We start from the raw sequence: 9,258 nt of genomic DNA, 5'->3' as shown, positions 1-9,258 counted from the left end.
TGACACCAATGCACAGTAAAAAGCCATGGCGCGGCGCCGTGGCTTAGCTGGTCATAGCGCCTGTCTAGTAAACAGGAAGTCCTGGGTTCAAATCCCAGCGGTGCCTTTCCTTTATGTAAGCAGTTGTTAGGTCATGACATTTAGCCTCCTGCTGAAGAGCAACTGTCAAAACTTTAACATATACTGGGCTCTGTGGCGCAATGGATAGCGCATTGGACTTCTAGACGCAGGTGTGTGGCCATTCAAAGGTTGTGGGTTCGAGTCCCACCAGAGTCGTTTTTGCTTTGAAAACAACAAAATTCATCGCTCCTCACTAATGACACCAATCCACAGTAAAAAGCCATGGCGTGGCGCCGTGGCTTAGCTGGTCATAGCGCCTGTCTAGTAAACAGGAAGTCCTGGGTTCAAATTCCAGCGGTGCCTTTCTATTATGTAAGCAGTTGTTAGGTCATGACATTCAGCCTCATGCTGAAGAGCAACTGTCAAAACTTTAACACATACTGGGCTCTGTGGAGCAATGGATAGCGCATTGGGCTTCTAGACGCAGGTGTGTGGCCATTCAAAGGTTGTGGGTTCGAGTACCACCAGAGTCGTTTTTTCTTTGAAAACAACAAAATTCATCGCTCCTCACTAATGACACCAATGCACAGTAAAATGCCATGGCGCGGCGCCGTGGCTTAGCTGGTCATAGCGCCTGTCTAGTAAACAGGAAGTCCTGGGTTCAAATCCCAGCGGTGCCTTTCCTTTATGTAAGCAGTTGTTAGGTCATGACATTTAGCCTCCTGCTGAAGAGCAACTGTCAAAACTTTAACACATACTGGGCTCTGTGGCGCAATGGATAGCGCATTGGACTTCTAGACGCAGGTGTGTGGCCATTCAAAGGTTGTGGGTTCGAGTCCCACCCGAGTCATTTTTTCTTTGAAAACAACAAAATTCATCACTCCTCACTAATGACACCAATGCACAGTAAAAAGCCATGGCGCGGCGCCGTGGCTTAGCTGGTCATAGCGCCTGTCTAGTAAACAGGAAGTCCTGGGTTCAAATCCCAGCGGTGCCTTTCCTTTATGTAAGCAGTTGTTAGGTCATGACATTTAGCCTCCTGCTGAAGAGCAACTGTCAAAACTTTAACACATACTGGGCTCCGTGGCGCAATGGATAGCGCATTGGACTTCTAGACGCAGGTGTGTGGCCATTCAAAGGTTGTGGGTTCGAGTCCCATGGCACGGCGCCGTGGCTTAGCTGGTTATAGCGCCTGTCTAGTAAACAGGAAGTCCTGGGTTCAAATCCCAGCTGTGCCTTTCTATTATGTAAGCAGTTGTTAGGTCATGACATTCAGCCTCATGCTGAAGAGCAACTGTCAAAACTTTAACACATACTGGGCACTGTGGCGCAATGGATAGCGCATTGGACTTCTAGACGCAGGTGTGTGGCCATTCAAAGGTTGTGGGTTTGAGTACCACCAGAGTCGTTTTTTCTTTGAAAACAACAAAATTCATCGCTCCTCACTAATGACACCAATCCACAGTAAAAAGCCATGGCGTGGCGCCGTGGCTTAGCTGGTCATAGCGCCTGTCTAGTAAACAGGAAGTCCTGGGTTCAAATCCCAGCGGTGCCTTTCTATTATGTAAGCAGTTGTTAGGTCATGACATTCAGCCTCATGCTGAAGAGCAACTGTCAAAACTTTAACACATACTGGGCTCTGTGGCGCAATGGATAGCGCATTGGACTTCTAGATGCAGGTGTGTGGCCATTCAAAGGTTGTGGGTTCGAGTCCCACCCGAGTCATTTTTTCTTTGAAAACAACAAAATTCATCGCTCCTCACTAATGACACCAATGCACAGTAAAAAGCCATGGCGCGGCGCCGTGGCTTAGCTGGTCATAGCGCCTGTCTAGTAAACAGGAAGTCCTGGGTTCAAATCCCAGCGGTGCCTTTCCTTTATGTAAGCAGTTGTTAGGTCATGACATTTAGCCTCCTGCTGAAGAGCAACTGTCAAAACTTTAACACATACTGGGCTCTGTGGCGCAATGGATAGCGCATTGGACTTCTAGACGCAGGTGTGTGGCCATTCAAAGGTTGTGGGTTCGAGTCCCATGGCGCGGCGCTGGGCTTAGCTGGTCATAGCGCCTGTCTAGTAAACAGGAAGTCCTGGGTTCAAATCCCAGCGGTGCCTTTCTATTATGTAAGCAGTTGTTAGGTCATGACATTCAGCCTCATGCTGAAGAGCAACTGTCAAAACTTTAACACATACTGGGCTCTGTGGCGCAATGGATAGCGCATTGGACTTCTAGACGCAGGTGTGTGGCCATTCAAAGGTTGTGGGTTCGAGTACCACCAGAGTCGTTTTTTCTTTGAAAACAACAAAATTCATCGCTCCTCACTAATGACACCAATCCACAGTAAAAAGCCATGGCGTGGCGCCGTGGCTTAGCTGGTCATAGCGCCTGTCTAGTAAACAGGAAGTCCTGGGTTCAAATCCCAGCGGTGCCTTTCTATTATGTAAGCAGTTGTTAGGTCATGACATTCAGCCTCATGCTGAAGAGCAACTGTCAAAACTTTAACACATACTGGGCTCTGTGGCGCAATGGATAGCGCATTGGACTTCTAGACGCAGGTGTGTGGCCATTCAAAGGTTGTGGGTTCGAGTACCACCAGAGTCGTTTTTTCTTTGAAAACAACAAAATTCATCGCTCCTCACTAATGACACCAATGCACAGTAAAAAGCCATGGCGCGGCGCCGTGGCTTAGCTGGTCATAGCGCCTGTCTAGTAAACAGGAAGTCCTGGGTTCAAATCCCAGCGGTGCCTTTCCTTTATGTAAGCAGTTGTTAGGTCATGACATTTAGCCTCCTGCTGAAGAGCAACTGTCAAAACTTTAACACATACTGGGCTCTGTGGCGCAATGGATAGCGCATTGGACTTCTAGACGCAGGTGTGTGGCCATTCAAAGGTTGTGGGTTCGAGTACCACCAGAGTTGTTTTTTCTTTGAAAACAACAAAATTCATCGCTCCTCACTATTGACACCAATGCACAGTAAAAAGCCATGGCGCGGCGCCGTGGCTTAGCTGGTCATAGCGATTGTCTAGTAAACAGGAAGTCCTGGGTTCAAATCCCAGCGGTGCCTTTCATTTATGTAAGCAGTTGTTAGGTCATGACATTCAGCCTCATGCTGAAGAGCAACTGTCAAAACTTTAACACAAACTGGGCTTTGTGGCGCAATGGATAGCGCATTGGACTTCTAGACGCAGGTGTGTGGCCATTCAAAGGTTGTGGGTTCGAGTCCCACCCGAGTCATTTTTTCTTTGAAAACAACAAAATTCATCGCTCCTCACTAATGACACCAATGCACAGTAAAAAGCCATGGCGTGGCGCCGTGGCTTAGCTGGTCATAGCGCCTGTCTAGTAAACAGGAAGTCCTGGGTTCAAATCCCAGCGGTGCCTTTCCTTTATGTAAGCAGTTGTTAGGTCATGACATTTAGCCTCCTGCTGAAGAGCAACTGTCAAAACTTTAACACATACTGGGCTCTGTGGCGCAATGGATAGCGCATTGGACTTCTAGACGCAGGTGTGTGGCCATTCAAAGGTTGTGGGTTCGAGTCCCATGGCGCAGCGCCGTGGCTTAGCTGGTCATAGCGCCTGTCTAGTAAACAGGAAGTCCTGGGTTCAAATCCCAGCGGTGCCTTTCTATTATGTAAGCAGTTGTTAGGTCATGACATTCAGCCTCATGCTGAAGAGCAACTGTCAAAACTTTAACACATACTGGGCTCTGTGGCGCAATGGATAGCGCATTGGACTTCTAGACGCAGGTGTGTGGCCATTCAAAGGTTGTGGGTTCGAGTACCACCAGAGTCGTTTTTTCTTTGAAAACAACAAAATTCATCGCTCCTCACTAATGACACCAATCCACAGTAAAAAGCCATGGCGTGGCGCCGTGGCTTAGCTGGTCATAGCGCCTGTCTAGTAAACAGGAAGTCCTGGGTTCAAATCCCAGCGGTGCCTTTCTATTATGTAAGCAGTTGTTAGGTCATGACATTCAGCCTCATGCTGAAGAGCAACTGTCAAAACTTTAACACATACTGGGCTCTGTGGAGCAATGGATAGCGCATTGGACTTCTAGACGCAGGTGTGTGTCCATTCAAAGGTTGTTGGTTCGAGGAAGGAAGTCCTGGGTTCAAATCCCAGCGGTGCCTTTCTATTATGTAAGCAGTTGTTAGGTCATGACATTCAGCCTCATGCTGAAGAGCAACTGTCAAAACTTTAACACATACTGGGCTCTGTGGAGCAATGGATAGCGCATTGGACTTCTAGACGCAGGTGTGTGGCCATTCAAAGGTTGTGGGTTCGAGTACCACCAGAGTCGTTTTTTCTTTGAAAACAACAAAATTCATCGCTCCTCACTAATGACACCAATGCACAGTAAAAAGCCATGGCGCGGCGCCGTGGCTTAGCTGGTCATAGCGCCTGTCTAGTAAACAGGAAGTCCTGGGTTCAAATCCCAGCGGTGCCTTTCCTTTATGTAAGCAGTTTTTAGGTCATGACATTTAGCCTCCTGCTGAAGAGCAACTGTCAAAACTTTAACACATACTGGGCTCTGTGGCGCAATGGATAGCGCATTGGACTTCTAGACGCAGGTGTGTGGCCATTCAAAGGTTGTGGGTTCGAGTCCCACCAGAGTCATTTTTTCTTTGAAAACAACAAAATTCATCGCTCCTCACTAATGACACCAATCCACAGTAAAAAGCCATGGCGCGGCGCCGTGGCTTAGCTGGTCATAGCGCCTGTCTAGTAAACAGGAAGTCCTGGGTTCAAATCCCAGCGGTGCCTTTCTATTATGTAAGCAGTTGTTAGGTCATGACATTCAGCCTCATGCTGAAGAGCAACTGTCAAAATTTTAACACATACTGGGCTCTGTGGCGCAATGGATAGCACATTGGACTTCTAGACGCAGGTGTGGCCATTCAAAGGTTGTGGGTTCGAGTCCCCCCAGAGTCGTTTTTTCTTTGAAAACAACAAAATTCATCGCTCCTCACTAATGACACCAATCCACAGTAAAAAGCCATGGCGTGGCGCCGTGGCTTAGCTGGTCATATCGCCTGTCTAGTAAAGAGGAAGTCCTGGGTTCAAATCCCAGCGGTGCCTTTCTATTATGTAAGCAGTTGTTAGGTCATGACATTCAGCCTCATGCTGAAGAGCAACTGTCAAAACTTTAACACATACTGGGCTCTGTGGCGCAATGGATAGCACATTGGACTTCTAGACGCAGGTGTGTGGCCATTCAAAGGTTGTGGGTTCGAGTCCCCCCAGAGTCGTTTTTTCTTTGAAAACAACAAAATTCATCGCTCCTCACTAATGACACCAATCCACAGTAAAAAGCCATGGCGTGGCGCCATGGCTTAGCTGGTCATAGCGCCTGTCTAGTAAACAGGAAGTCCTGGGTTCAAATCCCAGCGGTGCCTTTCTATTATGTAAGCAGTTGTTAGGTCATGACATTCAGCCTCCTGCTGAAGAGCAACTGTCAAAACTTTAACACATACTGGGCTCTGTGGCGCAATGGATAGCGCATTAGACTTCTAGACGCAGGTGTGTGGCCATTCAAAGGTTGTGGGTTCGAGTCCCATGGCGCGGCGCCATGGCTTAGCTGGTCATAGCGCCTGTCTAGTAAACAGGAAGTCCTGGGTTCAAATCCCAGCGGTGCCTTTCTATTATGTAAGCAGTTGTTAGGTCATGACATTCAGCCTCATGCTGAAGAGCAACTGTCAAAACTTTAACACATACTGGGCTCTGTGGCGCAATGGATAGCACATTGGACTTCTAGACGCAGGTGTGTGGCCATTCAAAGGTTGTGGGTTCGAGTCCCCCCAGAGTCGTTTTTTCTTTGAAAACAACAAAATTCATCGCTCCTCACTAATGACACCAATCCACAGTAAAAAGCCATGGCGTGGCGCCATGGCTTAGCTGGTCATAGCGCCTGTCTAGTAAACAGGAAGTCCTGGGTTCAAATCCCAGCGGTGCCTTTCTATTATGTAAGCAGTTGTTAGGTCATGACATTCAGCCTCCTGCTGAAGAGCAACTGTCAAAACATTAACACATACTGGGCTCTGTGGCGCAATGGATAGCGCATTAGACTTCTAGACGCAGGTGTGTGGCCATTCAAAGGTTGTGGGTTCGAGTCCCATGGCGCGGCGCCATGGCTTAGCTGGTCATAGCGCCTGTCTAGTAAACAGGAAGTCCTGGGTTCAAATCCCAGCGGTCCCTTTCTATTATGTAAGCAGTTGTTAGGTCATGACATTCAGCCTCATGCTGAAGAGCAACTGTCAAAACTTTAACACATACTGGGCTCTGTGGCGCAATGGATAGCGCATTGGACTTCTAGGCGCAGGTGTGTGGCCATTCAAAGGTTGTGGGTTCGAGTCCCACCAGAGTCGTTTTTTCTTTGAAAACAACAAAATTCATCGCTCCTCAATAATGACACCAATCCACAGTAAACAGCCATGGCGTGGCGCCGTGGCTTAGCTGGTCATAGCGCCTGTCTAGTAAACAGGAAGTCCTGGGTTCAAATCCCAGCGGTGCCTTTCTATTATGTAAGCAGTTGTTAGGTCATGACATTCAGCCTCATGCTGAAGAGCAACTGTCAAAACTTTAACACATACTGGGCTCTGTGGCGCAATGGATAGCGCATTGGACTTCTAGACGCAGGTGTGTGGCCATTCAAAGGTTGTGGGTTCGAGTACCACCAGAGTCGTTTTTTCTTTGAAAACAACAAAATTCATCGCTCCTCACTAATGACACCAATGCACAGTAAAAAGCCATGGCGCGGCGCCGTGGCTTAGCTGGTCATAGCGCCTGTCTAGTAAACAGGAAGTCCTGGGTTCAAATCCCAGCGGTGCCTTTCCTTTATGTAAGCAGTTGTTAGGTCATGACATTCAGCCTCATCCTGAAGAGCAACTGTCAAAACTTTAACACAAACTGGGCTTTGTGGCGCAATGGATTGGTCTAGTAAACAGGAAGTCCTGGGTTCAAATCCCAGCGGTGCCTTTCTATTATGTAAGCAGTTGTTAGGTCATGACATTCAGCCTCATGCTGAAGAGCAACTGTCAAAACTTTAACACATACTGGGCTCTGTGGAGCAATGGATAGCGCATTGGACTTCTAGACGCAGGTGTGTGGCCATTCAAAGGTTGTGGGTTCGAGTCCCACCAGAGTCGTTTTTTCTTTGAAAACAACAAAATTCATCGCTCCTCACTAATGACACCAATCCACAGTAAAAAGCCATGGCGTGGCGCCGTGGCTTAGCTGGTCATAGCGCCTGTCTAGTAAACAGGAAGTCCTGGGTTCAAATTCCAGCGGTGCCTTTCTATTATGTAAGCAGTTGTTAGGTCATGACATTCAGCCTCATGCTGAAGAGCAACTGTCAAAACTTTAACACATACTGGGCTCTGTGGAGCAATGGATAGCGCATTGGACTTCTAGACGCAGGTGTGTGGCCATTCAAAGGTTGTGGGTTCGAGTACCACCAGAGTCGTTTTTTCTTTGAAAACAACAAAATTCATCGCTCCTCACTAATGACACCAATGCACAGTAAAAAGCCATGGCGCGGCGCCGTGGCTTAGCTGGTCATAGCGCCTGTCTAGTAAACAGGAAGTCCTGGGTTCAAATCCCAGCGGTGCCTTTCCTTTATGTAAGCAGTTGTTAGGTCATGACATTCAGCCTCATGCTGAAGAGCAACTGTCAAAACTTTAACACAAACTGGGCTTTGTGGCGCAATGGATAGCGCATTGGACTTCTAGACGCAGGTGTGTGGCCATTCAAAGGTTGTGGGTTCGAGTCCCACCCGAGTCATTTTTTCTTTGAAAACAACAAAATTCATCGCTCCTCACTAATGACACCAATCCACAGTAAAAAGCCATGGCGCGGCACCGTGGCTTAGCTGGTCATAGCGCCTGTCTAGTAAACAGGAAGTCCTGGGTTCAAATCCCAGCGGTGCCTTTCCTTTATGTAAGCAGTTGTTAGGTCATGACATTTAGCCTCCTGCTGAAGAGCAACTGTCAAAACTTTAACACATACTGGGCTCTGTGGCGCAATGGATAGCGCATTGGACTTCTAGACGCAGGTGTGTGGCCATTCAAAGGTTGTGGATTCGAGTCCCATGGCGCGGCGCTGGGCTTAGCTGGTCATAGCGCCTGTCTAGTAAACAGGAAGTCCTGGGTTCAAATCCCAGCGGTGCCTTTCTATTATGTAAGCAGTTGTTAGGTCATGACATTCAGCCTCATGCTGAAGAGCAACTGTCAAAACTTTAACACATACTGGGCTCTGTGGCGCAATGGATAGCGCATTGGACTTCTAGACGCAGGTGTGTGGCCATTCAAAGGTTGTGGGTTCGAGTACCACCAGAGTCGTTTTTTCTTTGAAAACAACAAAATTCATCGCTCCTCACTAATAACACCAATCCACAGTAAAAAGCCATGGCGTGGCGCCGTGGCTTAGCTGGTCATAGCGCCTGTCTAGTAAACAGGAAGTCCTGGGTTCAAATCCCAGCGGTGCCTTTCTATTATGTAAGCAGTTGTTAGGTCATGACATTCAGCCTCATGCTGAAGAGCAACTGTCAAAACTTTAACACATACTGGGCTCTGTGGCGCAATGGATAGCGCATTGGACTTCTAGACGCAGGTGTGTGGCCATTCAAAGGTTGTGGGTTCGAGTACCACCAGAGTCGTTTTTTCTTTGAAAACAACAAAATTCATCGCTCCTCACTAATGACACCAATGCACAGTAAAAAGCCATGGCGCGGCGCCGTGGCTTAGCTGGTCATAGCGCCTGTCTAGTAAACAGGAAGTCCTGGGTTCAAATCCCAGCGGTGCCTTTCCTTTATGTAAGCAGTTGTTAGGTCATGACATTTAGCCTCCTGCTGAAGAGCAACTGTCAAAACTTTAACACATACTGGGCTCTGTGGCGCAATGGATAGCGCATTGGACTTCTAGACGCAGGTGTGTGGCCATTCAAAGGTTGTGGGTTCGAGTACCACCAAAGTCGTTTTTTCTTTGAAAACAACAAAATTCATCGCTCCTCACTAATGACACCAATCCACAGTAAAAAGCCATGGCGTGGCGCCGTGGCTTAGCTGGTCATAGCGCCTGTCTAGTAAACAGGAAGTCCTGGGTTCAAATTCCAGCGGTGCCTTTCTATTATGTAAGCAGTTGTTAGGTCATGACATTCAGCCTCATGCTGAAGAGCAACTGTCAAAACTTTAACACATACTGGG

At 47.9% G+C, this 9,258-nt stretch overlaps 20 non-coding genes across 20 annotated transcripts; all 20 read left to right on the top strand.

Annotated features, from left to right (window-relative positions):
• Window positions 1-32: 32 nt before the first annotated feature.
• On the top strand, window positions 33-106 carry trnat-agu (transfer RNA threonine (anticodon AGU)). Its single transcript has one exon. It is a non-coding gene; the product is annotated as a tRNA-Thr (tRNA).
• An 80-nt stretch (window positions 107-186) lies between these two features.
• trnar-ucu (transfer RNA arginine (anticodon UCU)) lies at window positions 187-276 on the top strand. Its single transcript is given in 2 exon segments — window positions 187-223; window positions 241-276. It is a non-coding gene; the product is annotated as a tRNA-Arg (tRNA).
• Window positions 277-666: 390 nt separating this feature from the next.
• trnat-agu (transfer RNA threonine (anticodon AGU)) lies at window positions 667-740 on the top strand. The gene has a single exon. It is a non-coding gene; the product is annotated as a tRNA-Thr (tRNA).
• Window positions 741-983: 243 nt separating this feature from the next.
• Window positions 984-1,057, top strand: trnat-agu (transfer RNA threonine (anticodon AGU)). The gene has a single exon. It is a non-coding gene; the product is annotated as a tRNA-Thr (tRNA).
• A 484-nt stretch (window positions 1,058-1,541) lies between these two features.
• On the top strand, window positions 1,542-1,615 carry trnat-agu (transfer RNA threonine (anticodon AGU)). Its single transcript has one exon. It is a non-coding gene; the product is annotated as a tRNA-Thr (tRNA).
• Window positions 1,616-1,858: 243 nt separating this feature from the next.
• On the top strand, window positions 1,859-1,932 carry trnat-agu (transfer RNA threonine (anticodon AGU)). The gene has a single exon. It is a non-coding gene; the product is annotated as a tRNA-Thr (tRNA).
• Window positions 1,933-2,415: 483 nt separating this feature from the next.
• trnat-agu (transfer RNA threonine (anticodon AGU)) lies at window positions 2,416-2,489 on the top strand. Its single transcript has one exon. It is a non-coding gene; the product is annotated as a tRNA-Thr (tRNA).
• Window positions 2,490-2,732: 243 nt separating this feature from the next.
• On the top strand, window positions 2,733-2,806 carry trnat-agu (transfer RNA threonine (anticodon AGU)). Its single transcript has one exon. It is a non-coding gene; the product is annotated as a tRNA-Thr (tRNA).
• Window positions 2,807-3,366: 560 nt separating this feature from the next.
• Window positions 3,367-3,440, top strand: trnat-agu (transfer RNA threonine (anticodon AGU)). The gene has a single exon. It is a non-coding gene; the product is annotated as a tRNA-Thr (tRNA).
• Window positions 3,441-3,924: 484 nt separating this feature from the next.
• On the top strand, window positions 3,925-3,998 carry trnat-agu (transfer RNA threonine (anticodon AGU)). Its single transcript has one exon. It is a non-coding gene; the product is annotated as a tRNA-Thr (tRNA).
• A 434-nt stretch (window positions 3,999-4,432) lies between these two features.
• Window positions 4,433-4,506, top strand: trnat-agu (transfer RNA threonine (anticodon AGU)). Its single transcript has one exon. It is a non-coding gene; the product is annotated as a tRNA-Thr (tRNA).
• Window positions 4,507-4,586: 80 nt separating this feature from the next.
• Window positions 4,587-4,676, top strand: trnar-ucu (transfer RNA arginine (anticodon UCU)). Its single transcript is given in 2 exon segments — window positions 4,587-4,623; window positions 4,641-4,676. It is a non-coding gene; the product is annotated as a tRNA-Arg (tRNA).
• A 73-nt stretch (window positions 4,677-4,749) lies between these two features.
• On the top strand, window positions 4,750-4,823 carry trnat-agu (transfer RNA threonine (anticodon AGU)). Its single transcript has one exon. It is a non-coding gene; the product is annotated as a tRNA-Thr (tRNA).
• A 1,511-nt stretch (window positions 4,824-6,334) lies between these two features.
• On the top strand, window positions 6,335-6,424 carry trnar-ucu (transfer RNA arginine (anticodon UCU)). The gene is given in 2 exon segments: window positions 6,335-6,371; window positions 6,389-6,424. It is a non-coding gene; the product is annotated as a tRNA-Arg (tRNA).
• Window positions 6,425-6,497: 73 nt separating this feature from the next.
• Window positions 6,498-6,571, top strand: trnat-agu (transfer RNA threonine (anticodon AGU)). Its single transcript has one exon. It is a non-coding gene; the product is annotated as a tRNA-Thr (tRNA).
• Window positions 6,572-6,814: 243 nt separating this feature from the next.
• trnat-agu (transfer RNA threonine (anticodon AGU)) lies at window positions 6,815-6,888 on the top strand. Its single transcript has one exon. It is a non-coding gene; the product is annotated as a tRNA-Thr (tRNA).
• A 706-nt stretch (window positions 6,889-7,594) lies between these two features.
• Window positions 7,595-7,668, top strand: trnat-agu (transfer RNA threonine (anticodon AGU)). The gene has a single exon. It is a non-coding gene; the product is annotated as a tRNA-Thr (tRNA).
• Window positions 7,669-7,911: 243 nt separating this feature from the next.
• trnat-agu (transfer RNA threonine (anticodon AGU)) lies at window positions 7,912-7,985 on the top strand. The gene has a single exon. It is a non-coding gene; the product is annotated as a tRNA-Thr (tRNA).
• A 483-nt stretch (window positions 7,986-8,468) lies between these two features.
• trnat-agu (transfer RNA threonine (anticodon AGU)) lies at window positions 8,469-8,542 on the top strand. The gene has a single exon. It is a non-coding gene; the product is annotated as a tRNA-Thr (tRNA).
• A 243-nt stretch (window positions 8,543-8,785) lies between these two features.
• Window positions 8,786-8,859, top strand: trnat-agu (transfer RNA threonine (anticodon AGU)). The gene has a single exon. It is a non-coding gene; the product is annotated as a tRNA-Thr (tRNA).
• Window positions 8,860-9,258: the final 399 nt, after the last annotated feature.

The sequence above is a fragment of the Brachyhypopomus gauderio genome, chromosome 7 (genome assembly GCF_052324685.1).
Source record: "Brachyhypopomus gauderio isolate BG-103 chromosome 7, BGAUD_0.2, whole genome shotgun sequence".
Taxonomy (NCBI): Eukaryota; Metazoa; Chordata; class Actinopteri; order Gymnotiformes; family Hypopomidae; genus Brachyhypopomus; species Brachyhypopomus gauderio.
Note: the sequence above shows the minus strand (reverse complement) of the source record. Positions and strands in the feature narration are given on the sequence as shown.